This window comes from Brassica oleracea, chromosome C2 (assembly GCF_000695525.1).
Source record: "Brassica oleracea var. oleracea cultivar TO1000 chromosome C2, BOL, whole genome shotgun sequence".
In the NCBI taxonomy this organism is placed as follows: domain Eukaryota; kingdom Viridiplantae; phylum Streptophyta; class Magnoliopsida; order Brassicales; family Brassicaceae; genus Brassica; species Brassica oleracea.
The window spans coordinates 30,178,738-30,198,539 of NC_027749.1; positions in this window are offsets into that span (position 1 = coordinate 30,178,738).

Below are 19,802 nucleotides of genomic sequence, written 5' to 3' on the forward strand. Positions count from 1 at the left end.
GACATTCACACTATCGATTTACGTTTAAATTAGAAAACTAGAAAAACCCTAATTTCCCAGAGGTCCCGGATCTCTGCGAGAGCCAACGACAAGTGACCAAATAGATGCATAAATCATGAAAAGATAACAAACGAGTTTAGAGAAAACAATAGATCTTATTTTGAATCCGCGTAAGAGCGTTGCAATCATTAGAAGAGATCATAAAAGCTTTGGCCGCAAAGGCTGTCAGCGAGTTACCTAGTTCTAGCGGCCTAAAAGCTCAAACCTAGTTGAGTCGCAACTAGATAACAAAAGACGAAAAAGATACAGAAAAGGTTTTTGATTGATTTCAGACTGAACCTTTGTTAAAGGCTGCCTACGTACCCCTTTCGAGGATCAAGCCGAACGTAGTTCAATTGATAGAGCTGGACAAGAGATCGAACTGCATGGGCGAGTCCATCTTGTAATTGAGTGCCAGTCATAGAAACCAAACTTGTCGAGAATAAAGCCTAAAGTTTCGAAGTGCAGAGAATTCTGAATCTAAAAAGTTGTCCCTGGTGCCTCTCGCCTAGGACTCCTTATATACTTGCTCCTAGGTCGGTATACGCTTTTCCCCTTATGCCCTTAAGCCATCATAGCTTAAAATGGAGATATTCCATTTTTCCCGATCTTTGTGATTATCTTCGGAAACTTCACATTTATCCGCGGAAACTTGACATTTATCTTGCCTTACGAACCAAGCATAAACCGTCATACGGCTTATGGGCTTTTGGTTAAGAAATCGTAAGTGGGCTTCGAGCTTCGTCTTAGGTCTCTTTGGGCCGTCTTTGGCTCGAATTGTTTATTATGGTTTCTTCGATAAAAGCAAACATCCCGCGGTTTTTATCGTAAAGTTTGACTGATGACTTCGCGTGACGGAAAACATAGAATGATTTAGCCACGGTCTACGAGAGATAGCATTCAAAGAGTAGACGAGAATGCATGGATTCGTGTCTTATCGATGTTTTGGGAGAGCCTGATCGCTAAGTAACGACCGAGCCGTGTGCGTGCTCGGTCGCTAGGTAGCGACCGAGACGTGTGCGTGCTCGGTCGCTACATAGCGACCGAGCCATGTGCGTGCTCGGTCGCTACGTAGCGACCGAGCTTTGGCTCGAACTCGGTCTCGGTCGCTACGTAGCGACCAAGCCATGTGCGTGCTCGGTCGCTACGTAGCGACCGAGCCATGTGGGTGCTCGGTCGCTACGAGCGACCAAGCTTTGGCTTGAGCTCGGTCGCTACGTAGCGACCGAGCTTTGGCTCAAACTCGGTCGCTACGTAGAGACCGAGCTTTGGCTCGATCTCGGTCACTACGTAGCGACCGAGCCCTGGCTCGAGCTTGGTCGCTACATAGCAAACGACCTTGGCTTGTCCGTGGTCCGATTGCCATACTCGAGCTTGCCCGTGGTCGGTTTGGATACGTGTCCGTTCCCTTGGACAATCGGTATTTGGTTCGATTGAGATTTGAATAAGATTTTACCGCGAGACTCTTCATAAAGAATCTTTTTACGAAGTATAACTTTCGTGAAAAATGTTCATGCTGATTTTTACGGAGATTTGGATGTTAACTTCGTCGTGACCGTTTTTGACCCCAACATAGGGCCGGAGGAGAGTGCCCTGACGCGTAAAGTAACTCCACTAATCGGAATCAGCGGTGAAGTCAAGCAAACAGCCGGAGAGATCACTCTCCCAGTATACGCTAAAGGAATCAACATCTCCACCAAGTTCCTGGTCGCCGACTGTCAATCAGCATACAACATGATCTTGGGACGACCCTGGATTCATGACATGGGAGCAGTCTCTTCAACCCTTCATCAAATGGTGAAGTTCCCTACACCCTGGGGCATCAGAATAATCAAGGGAGATCAGGAGAACTCTCGATCCTGCTACCAGACCCCCCTAAAGGGAAAAACCAAGGTCTTATAGCAATTACAGAAGAGACCTCAGGTCCCGCGAACTCAGGGACCAGAGGTCAAGAAGACAGGCGAATGGCGATCAGTTCAGAAGACGCGGACCCCGAATCACGCAAGGACCACCTAAGAACCGATATCGACCGCTTCGCATGGTCTCACTCAAGGTCCTCCAAAGCGGTACCTGCTCAGAAGACATGGATCTCGTAAGATCCTCATCTTCCACCCCGCATGGATCTCATCAGCTATCAACCGATGGCGACCACGGGGTGCCGCCACAGGCCACAGCAAGAAAGAGGAATCCTCCAGCAGGGGCATTTACCCAAACAGCGAAACAGAGCCTAAGGGCTGCATAACAAAGGTAAAACATGGCATAACCACTAGGGTACCTCGCAAGATAATATCTTGTTCGGTCTCCGGACCATGATTTTCATTACTTTTTTATTATTTAAGCATTATGTTTCCCTACTCCTCTGTACGCTAAAATGTCTCCGGACAAAAGCTTAGGTGATAAAATATTTCCGACTATAAAAGAGTAGTAGGAATACCATAATACTTAAAGGGGCAAACGAGCTGGATCAGGTCCAAGCGACCTCCGATCCTGGCCAACCCTCAATGAAAAGTGGCTCGACCACAGAAAAACAAAACGGGTATGAGACATAAGGTAGGAATGGGTCTGCGGAAGCCCGTGTATGCCGTCAATACTACCTAAAACCCCTGTATAGCCTCAGGCATATCGGGGTCCCAAACTAAGTAAATACCCAAACATGAAAATTATCTGTATTAAAACGCAATGTGCTAAATAATACAGGGGACACGAGGTATAATTGCAAAAGTACTGCGATAGCAGGAAGCAAAAGTGCAAAAGTCCTGGAGCACCCTATAATATCCTGCTTCTCCAGACGTGGAAAGCAACAAAGTCTGGCACTTGGGTTTTCACCCATACCAGCACCCTCTAAGTCTGATAGTGGCTTCCTACAGAAGCAGCGTGCAGCACGGGAACTCGATAGTGGCCGGCTTCCGAGCGGCAGAATGCGAAATCCCAACAGGTACCGATAGTGGCCTCACCTAGGATGGCAGAATACGGTCCCTTAAAACTAATATTCCGGGTTCTCAGAAAGAATTCCGGGCTCAGAAAGGCCTCAAGGTCAAGAACCCACATGTTCCTAAAAATGACCTCAGGGTCCAAAGACCACAAGTCCTATCAAAGACTTCGGGGTCCTGAACTCATCGGTTTCTCAACCTATCCTAGGATCCAGAAAAAGGCCCAAGGGTCTGAGACATAGGGGACCAGCCAAGAGTCTCAGGGTCCGAAGGTTTCGGAAGATCCCAACATCCAAAGCCAATACGGCTCGGGCCTTGCAAGAAGATCTTCGGAGAGCTTCATCCGCAACCTGTAAAGAAGGGACAGTCACAGAAGCAAAGCCCAACTGCGGGCTTAAAAGACGAAAGGCCCATCAAGCCCAAGCGGCCCAGGTCCTACAAAAGGTTTCAAGAAATTCATCTCAGTCAATCCTAGGGGCAATGTGATATCCTAGCTCTGACCACCTCGAAGAAACTAGCACTACGAGAACCTCGAGCGATATAATAAAGAAGATCAGAGCAAATTACGAAAACTATGAACCTAAAGGATTCCGAGTTCATAAGACCCCCGTAAAGAAGGATGGATCAACAAACAAGCAATCAAGAAAGATACAAATCCGAAAAAGCATCCTGACAAAACCACAACTGGGCCCGATTCGAAGTTTCAAAAACCCTCACCGAGGGCAGCTACAAAACCAAATCAACCCCTACATGGGGTTGAGAGTTCAGAAATCAGAATCAACTGGCGGGAGGGTCATCCATGGAAGGCTTCAGCAGTCCGCTCTTCTCAGGAACTTGCGGCTCATCATCAAAGCAAGGGGCAGGGAGACCAAGGAGCTCAGCCTCAGTGGTCTTCACCATCTTGTACTGCTCCAGAGCAACTAAGGGCTCACAACTATCGGTCCGATGATTGAGCCACTCCCGCATCAGCTCCCAGCGAGCCACGATCCTGGCACCATTCACGGCCATCGCTTTGTCAGCATCGAAGACCTCCGCAGTGTTCCTCAGCTCACATACATCCTCCTCCTTATCCTCCAACTGCTCTCTCAAAGAGGCAGTCTGTTGCAACCAGCTCTTGCACTTCTTCTTGGCTCCTTACCTTGAGCCTTAGAGCCTTGATCTCCTTCTCCCAGGCCAGAAGGGAGTCCTTTTTCCCACGTAACTGGGTGGTCAAAACATCCATCTCGGCTCTAACAGCGGTCTTACCTTCCGTCCTCTCCTCGAGATGGAATAGCTGAGACGCCATCTACACCAACACAATCCAATGTATAAGTCGAGAATGAAGCAATCGCGAAGGCAACGCAAGGAATATAGTGCGTCACCTGGAGGACATCACCCAGAAGGGAGCGAATGGCCACAGAAGAGTCCTCGTCCGACGCCAGACGCGCAGGAGTCAGAGGAAACACCTTCGCATTCAAATTGGCCAATACCTTGGACCAATCATAAGAGGCGAAAGGAGAGGATTGGAGAGCAAAAGCAGAGGCTACAGACTTCTTCTTGGAGGACGATGGAGCTGTGACAGTAGTCGCCTGACGTTTGCTACTCCGGATAAACGGGACCTCGTCATTTCCAGCAGGTGCAGCCCGCTTGGACGCAGCCTTCCTCGCAGACATCGCCTCAAGAGCTTTCTTATACTCCGCCAACGCCTCATCACCCTTAGAATCCGACATCACACCTTAAAGATAAAACCAATCTCGTTCAATACTCGCGAAAGAAAAAAGGGGGAGGAGTAGAGACAAGAAATCTACCTCTGATACTGCACCGGTCTAGCGCTTCGTCGCTTACAAGGAAAGAAACCTCACGAGGATCAACAGGGAGTTCCAGCAACTGCTCAAGTACGTCCCTCCCTGAAGAATGGTCTGCGCGAGGTATATCTGTAAAAGAAAATAAAACGTCAGCACCGAGCAATTAAAATAGTCATCGCAATTTCTACGACCCACCAGCTGCACGCCAGGAGGAACATAATCTAGGAAGAGGCACAAAAGCGAACTTTGAAGTCCAACCCCCCTCAAAAACAGGATGGCGCTTCTTCTCAGCCTTTGAAAGTTCCCGAACAGGAAGCTCCTTGCCGCGAGGACGCAAGTAGTATCTGAACTCCCCACCGTTCAAAGGAGAAACAGAGTAACAGTATAAAACTTCGGCGACTCCAATAACCAAGCCTTCAAGGTCACCGAGATTCTGCATAGCTATCAGGGTCCTCCAGGAGGGAGGATTCAGCTGCCCCGGAGATATGTTCACCGCTCTAGAAACTTCGGCCACCAGAGAAAGAACTTGATCTCTGAAGCCCGTCTCAAAGAAGCCTTCGTAGACAGGGATTTCACCTACTTCGAAATCCGAAACCCTATCAAAGGGACCGGGAATCCGAATAATGATGTCATCAGAAAGATGGAATTTCTTTTTCCAATTCGCGACCTCCTCTACTCCTACCGCCGGCAAGGGACCTATAGGCAAAAGTCTGTCTCCTCCCACAGATAGCGGATCATTTCCAAAAGCAGCATCCCTAAGGCTCTCTATTTCGGCGGTCAGGTCTAAAGAAGACTCCGAGTAATCCATAGACTCGCGAGCCTCGTTTCCAACCCTATGTCTTGAGCGAACCCTAGTACCTATCGAAGAGGAGCCGAGGACAAGATCTTTTTCATCTCTCATCCTAACAGGTCAGGAATGAAAGACGGGAAGAAAGAAAGTATTACCTGAGAAAATGAGGACCTAAGCCAGAGTAACGAAGATCACGAAAGATTTCGGTGAGAAAGAAAAGGAAACCCAAGAGGCTAGGCAGCGAAAACGGAGAAGTAAAGTCGAAAACCCTAAGATCGACTTGCACGCGTCAAATATAAAAGCGGAACTGAGCGGGAAAGCGAATCTCGAGGTATGGGGGGGGGGGTCCTTTCCTCTTCCTACCCACTCTCAGGGACCCAAGAAACTAATGAAACCTAGAGGACCACCCTACCAGCATTATTTCTCTAACCCAAGAGGTTCCAGCGCGTACTGAAGACTTTGGTTCTCTCCAACGAAAACCCTCTCCAGCCTCATCCTTTCCAGAAAGTTCAAGAAACTACAATTAGGCTCCGGCCAAATAAGGAGGAACCGATCCTCGCCTGGGTTCATAATGAGTTCCAGTTTGAGTGAAACCCAGGACAGCAAAACCAATGGAGTGAAGTCCTGCCTAAGGGGAGCCTGATGAGAATGAGCAATCCCTGTTGACCTGAGTGCACAGGTTATTCCCCGACTTCGATGACGAAATCGATAAATAAGGGGCAAACTGTTGGGGAAAAATACCCGGTATCATTTCCTCCAGCCTTCAGGCAGGACCCAGGCCCCCGTGTCCCCGATACAGGAGCGCTCCAGGTCCCCGCTTCAAGGAACCATGGGATCAGTCCCAAGGGCCGATCTTCCTTCCAAGATATGGAAGATTTCCGATAAGGAGAACCTTCCATATTTCCGAATATGGAAGAGTTCAACCTAAATAAAACCGACTTCAAAGCGACTATATAAGGGCTCCTAAGTCCCCAAAGCAAAGGATCGGCTCCTCCAAGGCTTAGAGACTAGAATAGGACAGCTAGAATTAAGGTTCTTCTTCAATACCTTGTAACCCCGTTTGTTCTAGCTAGTTTATTCAATAAAACGTCTCTTCAAGTCTTTCTCTTTATTATCAACTCTCAAATCCCCACGAAATACCTACAAATCCTCTAATAAAACTAGCGTATCCATCGTTCCGTAGTACTCCGAAAGAGCCAACGCAAAAATCCCCTAACACCCACCTCGATCGAGAAACATGCGGAAGGAGATCCTCTTAAAAAGAAAACTGCCAAACACTACTACCAGAAGCATGCGAAGCAACATAAAGGAGATGATAAGGAGGAAAAACTATGAAGCATCATTATTCCAAAAATCAAAGGGGGCTACAAAGAGCCATTATTCGAAACAAGGAGATTCAACAAAAGCAAGAGTTTTAGAAACAAAAATCGTTCAGAAAGAAGGATCCTCCGAGAATTGCGACCCCATGGATCTCGGGGTGGCAACCTGGGAGACTCTCCCCGCCTGCTGATCAGCTCCCCCCGTACAGGAACAGATGTCGACAATAATCCTCTTCAGGGTCCCAGTGCTCCACTCGCTTCTCCAGCCATTCCTTAATGAGCTCCCACCTAGCCGACGCTTTCACATGCTGGATTAACAAATCCTGGCGAGCCATCATGTCCCGCACCTGATTACGGAGGAAGAACACCTCACCGATTAACCTCCGATGAGCACTCACCAGTGGATCGTGATTTGATACGACTTCAGCACCTGTTGACCAGATGGAAGATGAGCCATTGACAAGTGAAGCAGCCCTAGCCAGCCTTGGTGGAGGGGTATAAAAAGGAGGCATCTTCCGAGTTTTAGCCTTCTGATGCTCATCATAGATGGCTGATACCGGGAGCTTAACCACGTTCCCTGAAAAAGGCAACGTAGGAAGCAAGGAAACAGAATCCAATCAAGAGAAAACAGAGAGGGGAAGGCTTACCCCAAACACGACTATGACACAAGGCTTCCTTGCTCACCAGAAAAGTAACCCATCGGAATCGCCGAGGAACTCCCATTATAAGCTTCGCTATTGCCTTCCCAGCAAAGGAAACCGAGCGGGACACATCTGACAAGGGAAGCCAAACATCAATAAAAACAGGCTCCCAAAAAGAATGGTAAAACTCAAAGCCCAAAGGAAAACTTACCAACGGTACGCCAACACGTCGGATAACCAAGCGGCTCTTGGATCTTCACGAACACGTACCGGCTGTTCCAACCATCCCCGAAAGGGTAGTTACCCCTGAAACCCCTCAAAGGTTCCTCGGCCAGAGGGGTACCAGCGGGATCGAAGGTGATAGAACCCTGCTTTGTTCACCAGAGGAGCAAAATAATAAGAGTATAAAATCTCAAGCACCCCGACGGAAAATCCATGAAGTTCCCCGAGTACTTGAATGGCCATTAAAGTCCTCCAGGTTAGAGGAGTAAGTTGAGAAGGACATAAACCGAAGAAAGATGATACTTTGCCTATAAGAGAAGGGATAACACCCCGGAATCCCGCTTCCAGATATGCCTCATAGTTAGCTGTTAGGGGATTTTTGTGCAGGATCTTTGCGAGTACCACGGAACGATGGACAAGGCTGGTATTTGTTTAGATTTGCAAGTAAGAAAGTAGAAAGAGACGTTTTATTAGATCAAAGAGCTGGAACTACAACAGTTTTAAGTAAGAACCCTAGTTCTAGCCGCCTAACTCTAATCTCTAAGTCTCGAAGTGTCCATCCCTCGCTTTAGGGTTTAGGTTCCCTTTATATAGTCTTCTTAAGGCGGGCCTTTGTCGGTTGAAGTAGGTTAAACTCTTCCATATTCGGAAATATGGAAGGCTCTCCTTATCGGAAATTATCCTTTTCCCGGGGGAGGGGGGGGGGGGTCCCAGGGACCGGACCCGGAGTACTTCGTAGCGGGGAACCGGGGTGCCTCCTAGCGGGGACCCAGAGGTTGGTGTCCTGCCTGGGGTCTGAAGAAATTCAATACCTGAGCATTTTTCCCCAACAGTTTACCCCTTATTGCTCGATTTTGTCATCGAACTCGGGGAAAAACCTGTGCACTCTAGTCAACCGGAGTTGCTCATTCTCAGTAGGTTTCCCTTAGGCAGGTGATAGACCATGGATTTAACTCATTTTCATCCATGGTTTATAGGTGTTTTTACTAATAATTATTATATTATAGTCTATTTATTATATTTATAAGATCAGGAGTGATTTGGAGATAAGTGATGATTTTGGAGCATTTTGGAGATATTTGGAGCAAGCACCCGAGATGACCATCGAGCTCGACCATCGGTCGATATTGGAGAGGAATAATCGATCGATGTTCATATCTTGACAGTAATCGACAGTGAAGCGCGCAGAAAGCCCGTTTGGTCACTGCCAACTTGAAGCCCAAGTCTTCACCAATTTATAAGATTACCCCTGACGAGTTTTAACCTAATTATATAAGCTTTGCTACCATGTTAGAGGCAAAGTGTGCTTTTCTTGTTTTATTATTTTCACAGCAAAGTTTTCTAGGATTTTGATAGATTGGAGAGAAGATCCAAAGTTATAATTTGTGATTGGAACTCCATTAATATCTATTTACTATTCTAATGAAGTTTTCTTACCTAACTGTTGTTATGAATTGCTTAGCCATGTCTGAGTAGTTCCATTGTTAGATTTTAGGGTTTAAATAGGTTAGGAGGGATTAGCCCCCACTATAGATTGCTGAGTTGGTGTAATTATCATTAGGATTGTTCATTAATGTCTGTCTCTTGATTAGCTACCTATAATTTGCCCTAGGATTGATAGATAAAAGCGTGAGCTTCATTCTCATCCTGAAAACATTCTAACTGAGCTATGTGTCCTGCTATGAGTAAGGTGAGAGCTGATATAGTGACATTAGTAAGCATTCATTCAACCCGCGCATAAAGCTTAACTAGAAGCGCGTCGATCGATATCATTATTGAATAATCGAAGCAAATGGTGTATCGATCGATATCCCTATAGGATTATCGATCAACACTTTCTATTGATCAAAATACGATAGTTGAGATCATTAGATCTAGTTAATAGACAAGTCCAAATATTGCAAACGCTAATGGACTTGTTAACTAAGTAGTTGAGCTTTACATTATCATGCATGCAACTCATTAGGCATCATGATCCAAAAACATTTCCTTTTTAACGAAATTTCCTGAATAAAAACCCTAAGTCTAACTATTTCCTTTTTAAGCACCAAAACCTCAATCAATCTGTTGAACAAACACTTGTTCATTATAAAACTGCAATTTCCATTTAAATCTCTGAAACCATCTAGCTTAACAAATCATATTAGATTTCTTAGGTTCCCTAGCTCCCTGTGAATTCGATCCCTAAGTACTACAACTCGACCTTTCCTTTGAGAGAGTATAAATCACTCCTTAGGGTAATTTGAGTGGTATCAAATTTGGCGCCGTTGCCGGGGAGCTTTGATCGCCTATTCGATCTAATTTTTGTTATGTTTCTGACGCAAAAAACTTTCTTCTTGGATTTTCAGATACATGCCCAGCAGTACTAGAAGCAACAAGGAAACTCAACTTCTATTCTCACCAGATCCTGCAAGTTTGGAGCGTTCGATCCGCAAAGAAGAGCGCTCCTCATTGATCGACAACAAAACCTGTTCGTCGCTCGATTTCTTTCAACCACCGTCGACCCAGACACTAGTCCCGTCGACTGATACTCGCTCACCACCGTCGACCGAAGACACTCATCTTCCATCGACCGACATAGATCGATACTCCATCCCAGACATCGATCGATACTGAGCCGTGAGAGATGTTTGCGACTCTGATACTTGTTCGAGATGATAATGGTGACCTGCATGACCAGGATGGTCATCTGCGTAATGCAGTAGGTCGTAGGATATATGCTCAGGGGGCTGCAATCCCTGAGTCTGATGCTAATGCTACAGGAACAACTTTACCTGTAGATGAGGCTGCGCGACCCAAGACGTTGGCTGACTACAGCCGTCCAGATCAGTTCTACACCAACAGATCAGCCATTCGTCCTCCCACTATTCAGAGGGATTTTGAGTTGGCGCAGTACTACACACTCGTGGGACAGATACCCTACCATGGATTATCTCACGAGCATCCTATGGATCATCCGGAGAGGTTCGAGGATCTGATATCTGCTATTAAAGTCAAAGGAGTCCCTGAGGATTATCTCCTATGCAAGCTCTTCAAGTTCTCTCTTGCTGGAGAAGCTTCACATTTGCTTAAGCAGCTACCAGCATGATCTCTCACATCCTCGAGCGACATCAAGAATGCATTCTTATGCAATTTCTTTGAGGAAGCACGTGCTGAAGACTTGAGGAGCAAGATTGCTACATTCTCTCAAGAGCCTACAGAATCATTCAAAGGCTCTTGGATCAGATTCAAGTCTTATCAGAGAGACTGTCCACACCATGGATTCAATGAAGTACAACTGCTCAATACTTTCTACAGAGGCATCGCGGTGCAGTACCAGATGGCTCTTGATGCTTCCAGCAATGGGAAATTCAACACTAGGAATTCAGGAGAGGCAGTGAAGGTCATTGAAAACCTAGCATCTAGCAACAGCACCAAGAACTCTGATTTTGAGAGGAAGAAGTCTGCCACCATCCTTGGGAATGATGAGGTGGATGAGGTGAAGGCAAAGCTGGACAGTGTTCACAAGCTTCTAAGGAAGCAGGTCTGCTTGGTTGAAGATGCAGAAACTGTAGACACAGAGGGTAGAGCAGAGGAAGAAGACAGGCAAAGCTGGACAGTGTTCACAAGCTTCTAAGGAAGCAGGTCTGCTTGGTTGAAGATGCAGAAGTTGTAGACACAGAGGGTAGAGCCGAGGAAGAAGAAGAGGTGAACTACATTGGTGGAACTGGATTCCAAGGTTCTGGGAACCAGGGTGGAAACAGAAATTCCTATGGAAATAGAGGTAATTTCAACCAAAGTTCACAGTATCAGAAACCCTACAGCAACAGCTACAACAACAATAAGAATTATGGAAGCTCCTAATACCAGAAGCCACCGCCGCCTACTCAAGAGAGCAATATTGAAGAGATGCTCGATAGGGTTCTTGAGGCACAGCAGCGAATGACAGTGGACTTCAATGGGAAGATTGATTCTGTCTACACCAACCTGAACACAAAGTTTGAGACTTTGAGCACTCATGTGAAGAAGCTGGAGATGCAGGTTGTGCTGACAGGAGATGCTGTCAAGAGGTAGGAAGCCTCGACAAGAGGGGTAGGGGATGATGTGATGAAACACCACGTGAATGCTATCATTGAGGATGATTTTTGGCAAGTGGTGAAGGAAGAGAAGCTGCAAGAAAGAGATTTCTAAGTAGAAAGTTTGATTAGTTTCGGCGGATCGCATTGGTGTCGATCGACGCCAGACTTCGAACATCGATCGACGTCGCCTAGTTTGAATCGATCGACAGGATCTCCAGAGCATCGACCGATGACACCTACGGAGTCATCCGCATCTTGCAATAACGTGAGGATCCTGACTCACGAGAAGTTCGCAGCGAAACACCCACATCCGCCCAGCCCTGATAACGCAAGAATCGCTCGACGAGCTGATACCTCCATCGATCGACATGGAGAATCTACTATCGCTCGACAAACAGAGGCCACCATCGATCTACAACCTCCAGCCCCTATCGATCAATGAGCACCTGTTACCTACCGAGTGCAGATGCGAAAGATAGATGTGGCACGTGCACGTCTTAATGCACTCAGGCCCAAAGCCAAACCTTCAGAAAACCCACCGGAGACCATCAGGACACCTTCAGATGATGGAGTGGATCCTATGGAAGTTGATAGGGTTCCTAAGGGAAGAACTCTAAGGAAAAGAAAGGAAAAAGTGGCGAAACATCTAAAGAGGGGGGCTAATGAAAAGGAAAAGGAAAATTTATGAAAGAGAGTCTTCAGGATACCTCTAGATAAGCAATTCGAAGAGGCCTATTACACCCACAGATTGTGGATGTTCTTCAGAGAAACTAGAGAGAAAGAAGAAGACATCAAGAGAATGTTCTCTGAAGCTAGAGAAAAGATGAGGATGAGGATGAGGATTACATTGAAGAAGAAGAGTGATCCTGGGCAATTTGCAATACCATGCACGGTGAAGGGTATTGAATTCCCACATGCCTTGTGCGACACAGGAGCATCAGTCAGCATCCTACCTAGGGTTATGGCAGACCATCTGGGTCTGCAGGTGGAGCCTTCGTAGGAATTGTTCACTTTTGCGGATTGTTCCCAGAGAAACTTAGGAGGAATTGTGAGAGACCTAGAGGTGCAGATTGGTAATGCCATAGTTCCAGTTGATTTCCATGTCTTGGACATCAGGCTAAACTGGAACTCTTCTCTCCTACTTGGGAGAGCCTTCTTGTCAACAGTGGGAGCAGTGTGCAACTTGCAAACCAACCAGTTGTGTCTAACACTCATAGATCCTAATGCCCACTATGACCCCGTTCCAGTTAAGAAGCCACATATGTCCTCCAGAAGAATCAATGATCCAGGAATCATTGCATCTTGCCATTGTGGACCGAGTATGAGACAGACTACTCAGCGTCGATCGAGACTCACACAGCAACATCGATAGACAGTGGCCATCAGCAATCGACCGACACACCAAATGAAGAATCGTTGGATAGTCGTCCAGATGATTGGGAGAACGACTACTACAACCCCACTATTGCCGCATACACCAGACAACACATGCATACAAAAGAGTATGATGAAGACTATGAGGATGAAAGAGATACTGAGTACAAAGCCATCCTTGATGAGGAGGATACAATTCTACATCATTCCACTTGGAAAAGGAATGCACCATCGATCGACATACCTTGCTTATCATCTATCGATACTCAACCTCATCAGAGAAACCAGAAACGAGCATCGACCGATATTGCCAACTACTCATCGATCGACGCAGAAGTCAACCGAGTACGAGAAGGAGACTACTCGATTGGCAGTTGGGCAGATGATTACTATCACGAAAGCTATGCAGTAGAAACAGCAATATATGAGCCAGGAGAAGAAGAACTACATGAAGGTTTCTCATATGAGGAACTTCTCAACATACAAAGACGCGATGAAGCAGATCAACATCAATCAGAAACTGCTTGGGGGAAGAACACGATACACGCATCCGATCGACAGAGCACACCATCCATCGATCGGCATCCACTCTAAACCAATAACCACTGTAAGCGAAGGAGATAAATTTAATAACAAGTATCTAACTCCAGAAGAATTTGGTATTTTCAAGGACCCAGATGGCCACGCAAGAGCAATAGACGTACGTATACTGAATGTATCTCGGAAAGATATTGCAGACATCCATCAGACAGTCAATGGAGCAGAAAATTTGTTCGTTCATCAACGCAACATCCCAGAATACCAACAGAAGGATTACAAAGGAGTTCTATGATGCAGCTGGTGGCATAGACAAAAGCTTCAAACTAAGGTCTCGCAATCCTACTCGACCATCGATCAACGTTGACGTCCCAACATCGGTCGACAGACAGCCAGAATTCTGCAGAAGAGCCTTTGATTCCCACGGTACCAGGAAATTCTTCTGGCAAGAGAAGGATGAGTATGGCGTCTACAGAGATGAACAGGGATACACCAGAGATCTAGATGGAAACACCATTCGTCTTCGCAACATGGATAGCAGAATAGTTCTGGAGAGAGCTTCGAGAGATGAGCCAAGCTACATATGTCTTCCTGAACATGCTACCTTATTCACACAGACTAAGCTGGTACCAGATATCTACACCAAGGACGAGATCAATGAGATGTTCTATGGAGTCTGTGGAGAACAAGAGAAGAACAAAGAAGCTTTCCAGAAGAAGCTTGATGGTGTCTACTATCCATTGAATGATAGTATCGGTTGGCTAACTACTTGCATGGAGGAGATGCAGCAAGACATAGCCAGAATTCAACATGCTACCGACGTTGCTCGATCGTCATCGATCGACAGAGATCAACATACATTGATCAACGTTCGTCAATGCACATCGATTGATAATCAGATGCCAACATCGGTCGACAACGGTCCACCATGCCCGCATACGATGAAGTCTCAACAAAACTTTCACACCAGGGAAGAGATAGATCAGTTGGTAGAAGAGATCTATAGAGCTCCGGAAACTACATAAGAGAGGCTTGATGGGAGATGTGATGACATCTATTTCCCAATGGATCTTGACATTAGTGCTTTGACTTCCAAGATTGAAGCTATACAAGGGGAATTGGTGGAGATTCAGAGTTACATTGCCCGTCGACCAGAAGCATCGTCATCGATCGACAGAAACAACAACAAATCGACCGACATTCATCAACGAACATCGGTCGACGACGCTACAAACCGAGGCCGGCTGGTACCAAAGATGACATCATGTCCGACACATATTACCATTGAGAGGATATCTCAGCTGACACTTACGCCACACTTAGAAGACATCAGTTCAACCTTCAGAGTCTTGAAGAAAGATTCCAGAGATGGAAAACACAACTGCAACAATGAAGGATAAATGGCGTAGAGGGGATGAAGCAATGAGACTTCACTCGTACATGGTTCAACAAGCGCAAAGAAGAGATGGATACTTGTTTTCCAACAAGTTCCAGCTTTCAACACTACTAGCCCAATCACCTCCAAAGTCAAGCTAAATGAATATAACAAAGCGTTAAGTGGGACGCAACCCACTACTAGGTAATATTTATATAGTTTTTATTGATATACTATTTATGTTGGTTTTTAATTATTGCAGGTCATAAAAATAAAAAAAAAACACAAAAAGAAATCCGAGTAGAAGATTGCCGTAAGTATCGACCGACGAGAAGCTGTCGACATCGATCGACATTGCCTAATCTGCCGCGACCGATATCAACATCCCTACATCGGTCGACATCTATTCCGATCTGGTATATCGTTCTAACTTGTTACATTGAGTCCTTATGATTTAGTTATCACCATAAATCCGACTGAATTTACACTGGTGACAGTGTAGTTTAAGTCTGGGAGGAAGTTTCCTGATAGTAATTTATTTATGTGTTTTATTAAATTATTTGTTGTTGGGGTCAAAAACGGTCACGACGAAGTTAATCCAAATCTCCGTAAAAATCAGCATGAACATTTTTTACGAAAGTTATTCTTCGTAAAAAGAATCTCCACAAAGAGCCTTGCGGTAAAATCTTGTTCTGATCTCAATCGAACCGCTAAATACCGATTTTCTGGAGGCAACGGACACATATCCAAATCGGCCATTGACGAGCTCAAGTATGGCCATCGGACCACACATAAGCCAAGCTCGGTCGCTAACTTTCCCAAAACGTCGATACGACACGAATCCATGTATTCTCGTCTACTCTTTAATGCTATCTCCAGTAAGCCATGGCTAAACCATTCTTTGTTTCTCATCACTCGAAGTCATCAGTCAAACATTATGATAAAAACAGAGGGAAGTTTGTTTTTATCGAAGAAACCGTAATAAACGTTTCGAGTCAAAGACGGCCCAAAGAGACCTAAAACGCAACTAGAAGCCCACATGATTTCTTAACCAAAAACCCATAAGCCTTATGACGGTTTATGCTTGGTTCGTAAGGCAAAATAAATGTCAAGTTTCTGCAGATAAATGTAAAGTTTCCGAAGATAATCACGAAGATCGGGAAAATTGGAATATCTCCATTTTTGAGCTATGACGGCTTAAGGGAAGAAGGGGAAAGGCGCAAACCGACCTAGGAGCAAGTATATAAGGAGTCCTAGGTGAGAGGCAAATGAGGATTCGAGACACATCAAATTTAGCACTTAGAGTATTTTAGGCAACTTTCCGTTTCAGTTATTCGAGCTGCGACTCAATTAGGTCTTGCAGTCTTAGGGTTTTAGAACTAGGAATCTCGCCGACAGCTCTCGTAGCCCAGGCTCTTACCTAGTTGTAACGCTCAAATGTAAAAACTTAGTCGCGACCTTCCGCCATAGGAAGAGCACTAAAACGAGCTCGCGATTTCTCCCTCTAAACACAAAGGGCAACAATAAAATCTATCCAACCCCGTAAAGTTCTTCTTATTACCGAGTTGGAGAAATCTCAGCTTGTTAGGGTTTGACCAAAAGACTTTTTCCAAAATCTTTTTGGAAAAATAAAACTTGTTCTCCCAAAAACTGCGGAAAAACCCTAGGTTACTCGCGGAAAAACCTTAGAATACTCACAGAAAGAAGAGGAACATGAAATCGGGTACGCAACCCCCATGGCTGTACTTCTTCTTGATAACTTTCGGAGAAACAAAGATGATCTCTTAAAAATCATTCGAAACCTAAAAACGGTTGACGGAGACAAAACAAATCAAAACGGGAGATCGTTTCCCTCACTGCTAAAACGTTTTCTGAAACCTAAGGTTTCATAAAGTACTTAAGAGTCGCTTCCATGGTAACATAAATCGTCGAATTCAGGCTTATTACGGAAAAATTACTCAGAACTTCCTTGGATCAATCCTGCGAAAAACGAGAAAATTTCTGATTAAGTTGAGTCGCAATAAATTACTTGACAACATTTTACAAGACAGCTCTCGTCAATCCGAACTCGAAAACATGTTTACGAAACAGCTTTCGTAAAATTAAACTCATAATTGTTTTGCGGAATAACTTTCGTTAAATTAAGCTTGACAACATTTTACGAGACTTCTTTCGTCAATCTGAACTCGATAACATTTTACGAAACATCATTCGTAAAATTAAACTCATAATTGTTTTGCGGAATAACTTTCGTTAAATTAAGCTTGACAACATTTTACGAGACTTCTTTCGTCAATCTGAACTCGATAACATTTTACGAAACATCATTCGTAAAATTAAACTCAGGAACATTTTTTACAGAGCTTTCGTAAAATTAAAATAATGACATTTTGCGGAATAACTTTCATAAAAGCTTGACAATATTTTCCGAAACAGCTTTCATAAAATTAAACTCGAAAATGTTTTACGGATCATCATTTGCAAAGTGAAAAGAGTCAATACTTTATGATGAGACTTTCGTAAAAAAATTGGCAGCATTTACGAAATGACCGCATGAACGTATCATCAAAACTCGAGTTAGACAAGCCAGTTCCCAAACCAGGTCGCTACATAGCGACCTGTCAGGCCTGAAAAAGATCCTCCTTTGCGTTCTCTTTTGAATCCTCATCGAAACGCTTTTCGTTTCGTCTCAATTGGAATTTCCGTTGAGATGTACGACGAAAACAAGTTAGACTCGCCTAAACTTCTTGGCTTGCTCCTACTCGCTACATCGCGACCTGTCAGACCTCCAACTCGCTACGGAGCGACCTGTCAGGCCTCAAAAAGATCCTCCTTTGCGTTCTCTTTTGAATCCTCATCGAAACGCTTTTCGTTTCGTCTCAATTGGAATTTCCGTTGAGATTTTACGACGAAAACAAGTTAGACTCGTCTAAACTTCTTAGCTTGCTTCTACTCGCTAAAAGCAACCTGTCAGACCTCCAACTCACTACGTAGCGACCTGTCTGGACACAAAAATATCTTCCTTTACGTTCTCTTTTGAATCCCGATCGAAACGCTTTTGGTTTCGTCTCAATCAGAGTTTCCGTTGAGATTTTATGACGAAAACAAGTAAGACTCGTCTAAACTCCTTGGCTTGCTCCTACTCGCCCGTACCTCCATCTTTGCGTTCTCCTTGGAAGCTCGATCGAAACGTCTCTTGTGTCGTCTCGATTGGAGTTACCATTGAAACTTTACGATAAAAAACCGCAAAGACTTGTTTTCTCGCATGAATTCAAATTAATCGTATAAAACGGCAACGGGTAACTTAACACCTTAGCCGCCCCAACTATACGATTACGTTGAACCTTTTTATTAAAATTGACGTCGTATCTAAGGAGAAGATAACAGTCAAGTTCGGAAGATAAATGTCAAGTTTCAAAGGATAAACACTAATATCGAAAATGGCGAACATACACGAGAAGAGGAAGGGGAAATAAGCAAGCAAAACTGAGAAGAGGCAAAACTGCATCTCCGAGAACAGTAAGGTATGTCCGACTTGTTTCAAGATCAAACTTGGAATCTTTCGTAGGAATGTACTAAGCAATAAAACACTTTTGAGACTGCCATAGAATTTTAGGGAACTTAAAATTTAGGTGGATAGTCTAGTGAACTAGGTCATAGGCAATTTTTCCTATTGCTCCTTAATTGCTCTGGCAGATCTTGCTAACCGATTTAAACTCTAGCAAAAACGAGAAACAATTGCCACACTGATACCACTCAAATTACCCTAAAGAGTGATTTATACTCTCTCAAATAAGAGGTCGAGTTGTAGTACTTAGGGATCAAATTCACAGGGAGCTACGGAACCTAGAGATTCTAATATGATTTGTTAAGCAAAATGTTTTTTAAGAGTTTTGAAAGTAATTGCAGTTTTATATTGAACAAGTATTTGTTCAATAGCAATGTTTTAGGGTTTTGGTGCTTAAAAAGGAAATAGCTAGACTTAGGGTTTTTATTCAGGAAAGTTGGAATTATAATCCTATAGATGCCTAATGAGTTGCATGCATGATAATGTAAAGCTCAGCTATTTGATCAACAAGTCTTTCGGCCTTTGCGAGCATTGACTTGTTGACTATTAACTAGATCTATGATCTCAACTCTCGTTATATTGATCTATAGAAAGTGTCGATCGATATTCCAATGGGCGTATCGATCGATACACCTTTTGCACCGTCGATCGATTATTAAAGTATGATATCGATCGATGCGCTCTAATCAAGCTTTATGCGCAAGTTGAATGAATGCTTACTAAGCTCACTAGATCAGCTCTCGCCTTGCTCATAGCAAGAAACAAAGTTCAATTAGAATATTTTCAGGATTAGGATTAGCTATGGCTTTTATCAATCAATCCTAGGGCAAGTTTCAGGTAGTTAATCTAGACACAAGCATTGATGAACAATTCTAAAGATGATTATCATAACTCAGCATTCTATAGTTGGGGCTAATCCCTCCTAACCTATTTAAACCCTAAAATCTAACAAGAGAACTACTCAGACATGGCTAAGCAATTCATAACAATAGTTACGTATAAAAACTTCATAGAATAAATAAGATAAATATCAATGGAGTTCCAATCACAAATTATAACTTTGGATCTTCTCTCCTATCTATCAATAGAACAATGTAACACCAAGAAAGCACAAAGAAAGCACATTTTGCCTCTAACATGGCGGCAAATCTTATATAATTACGGT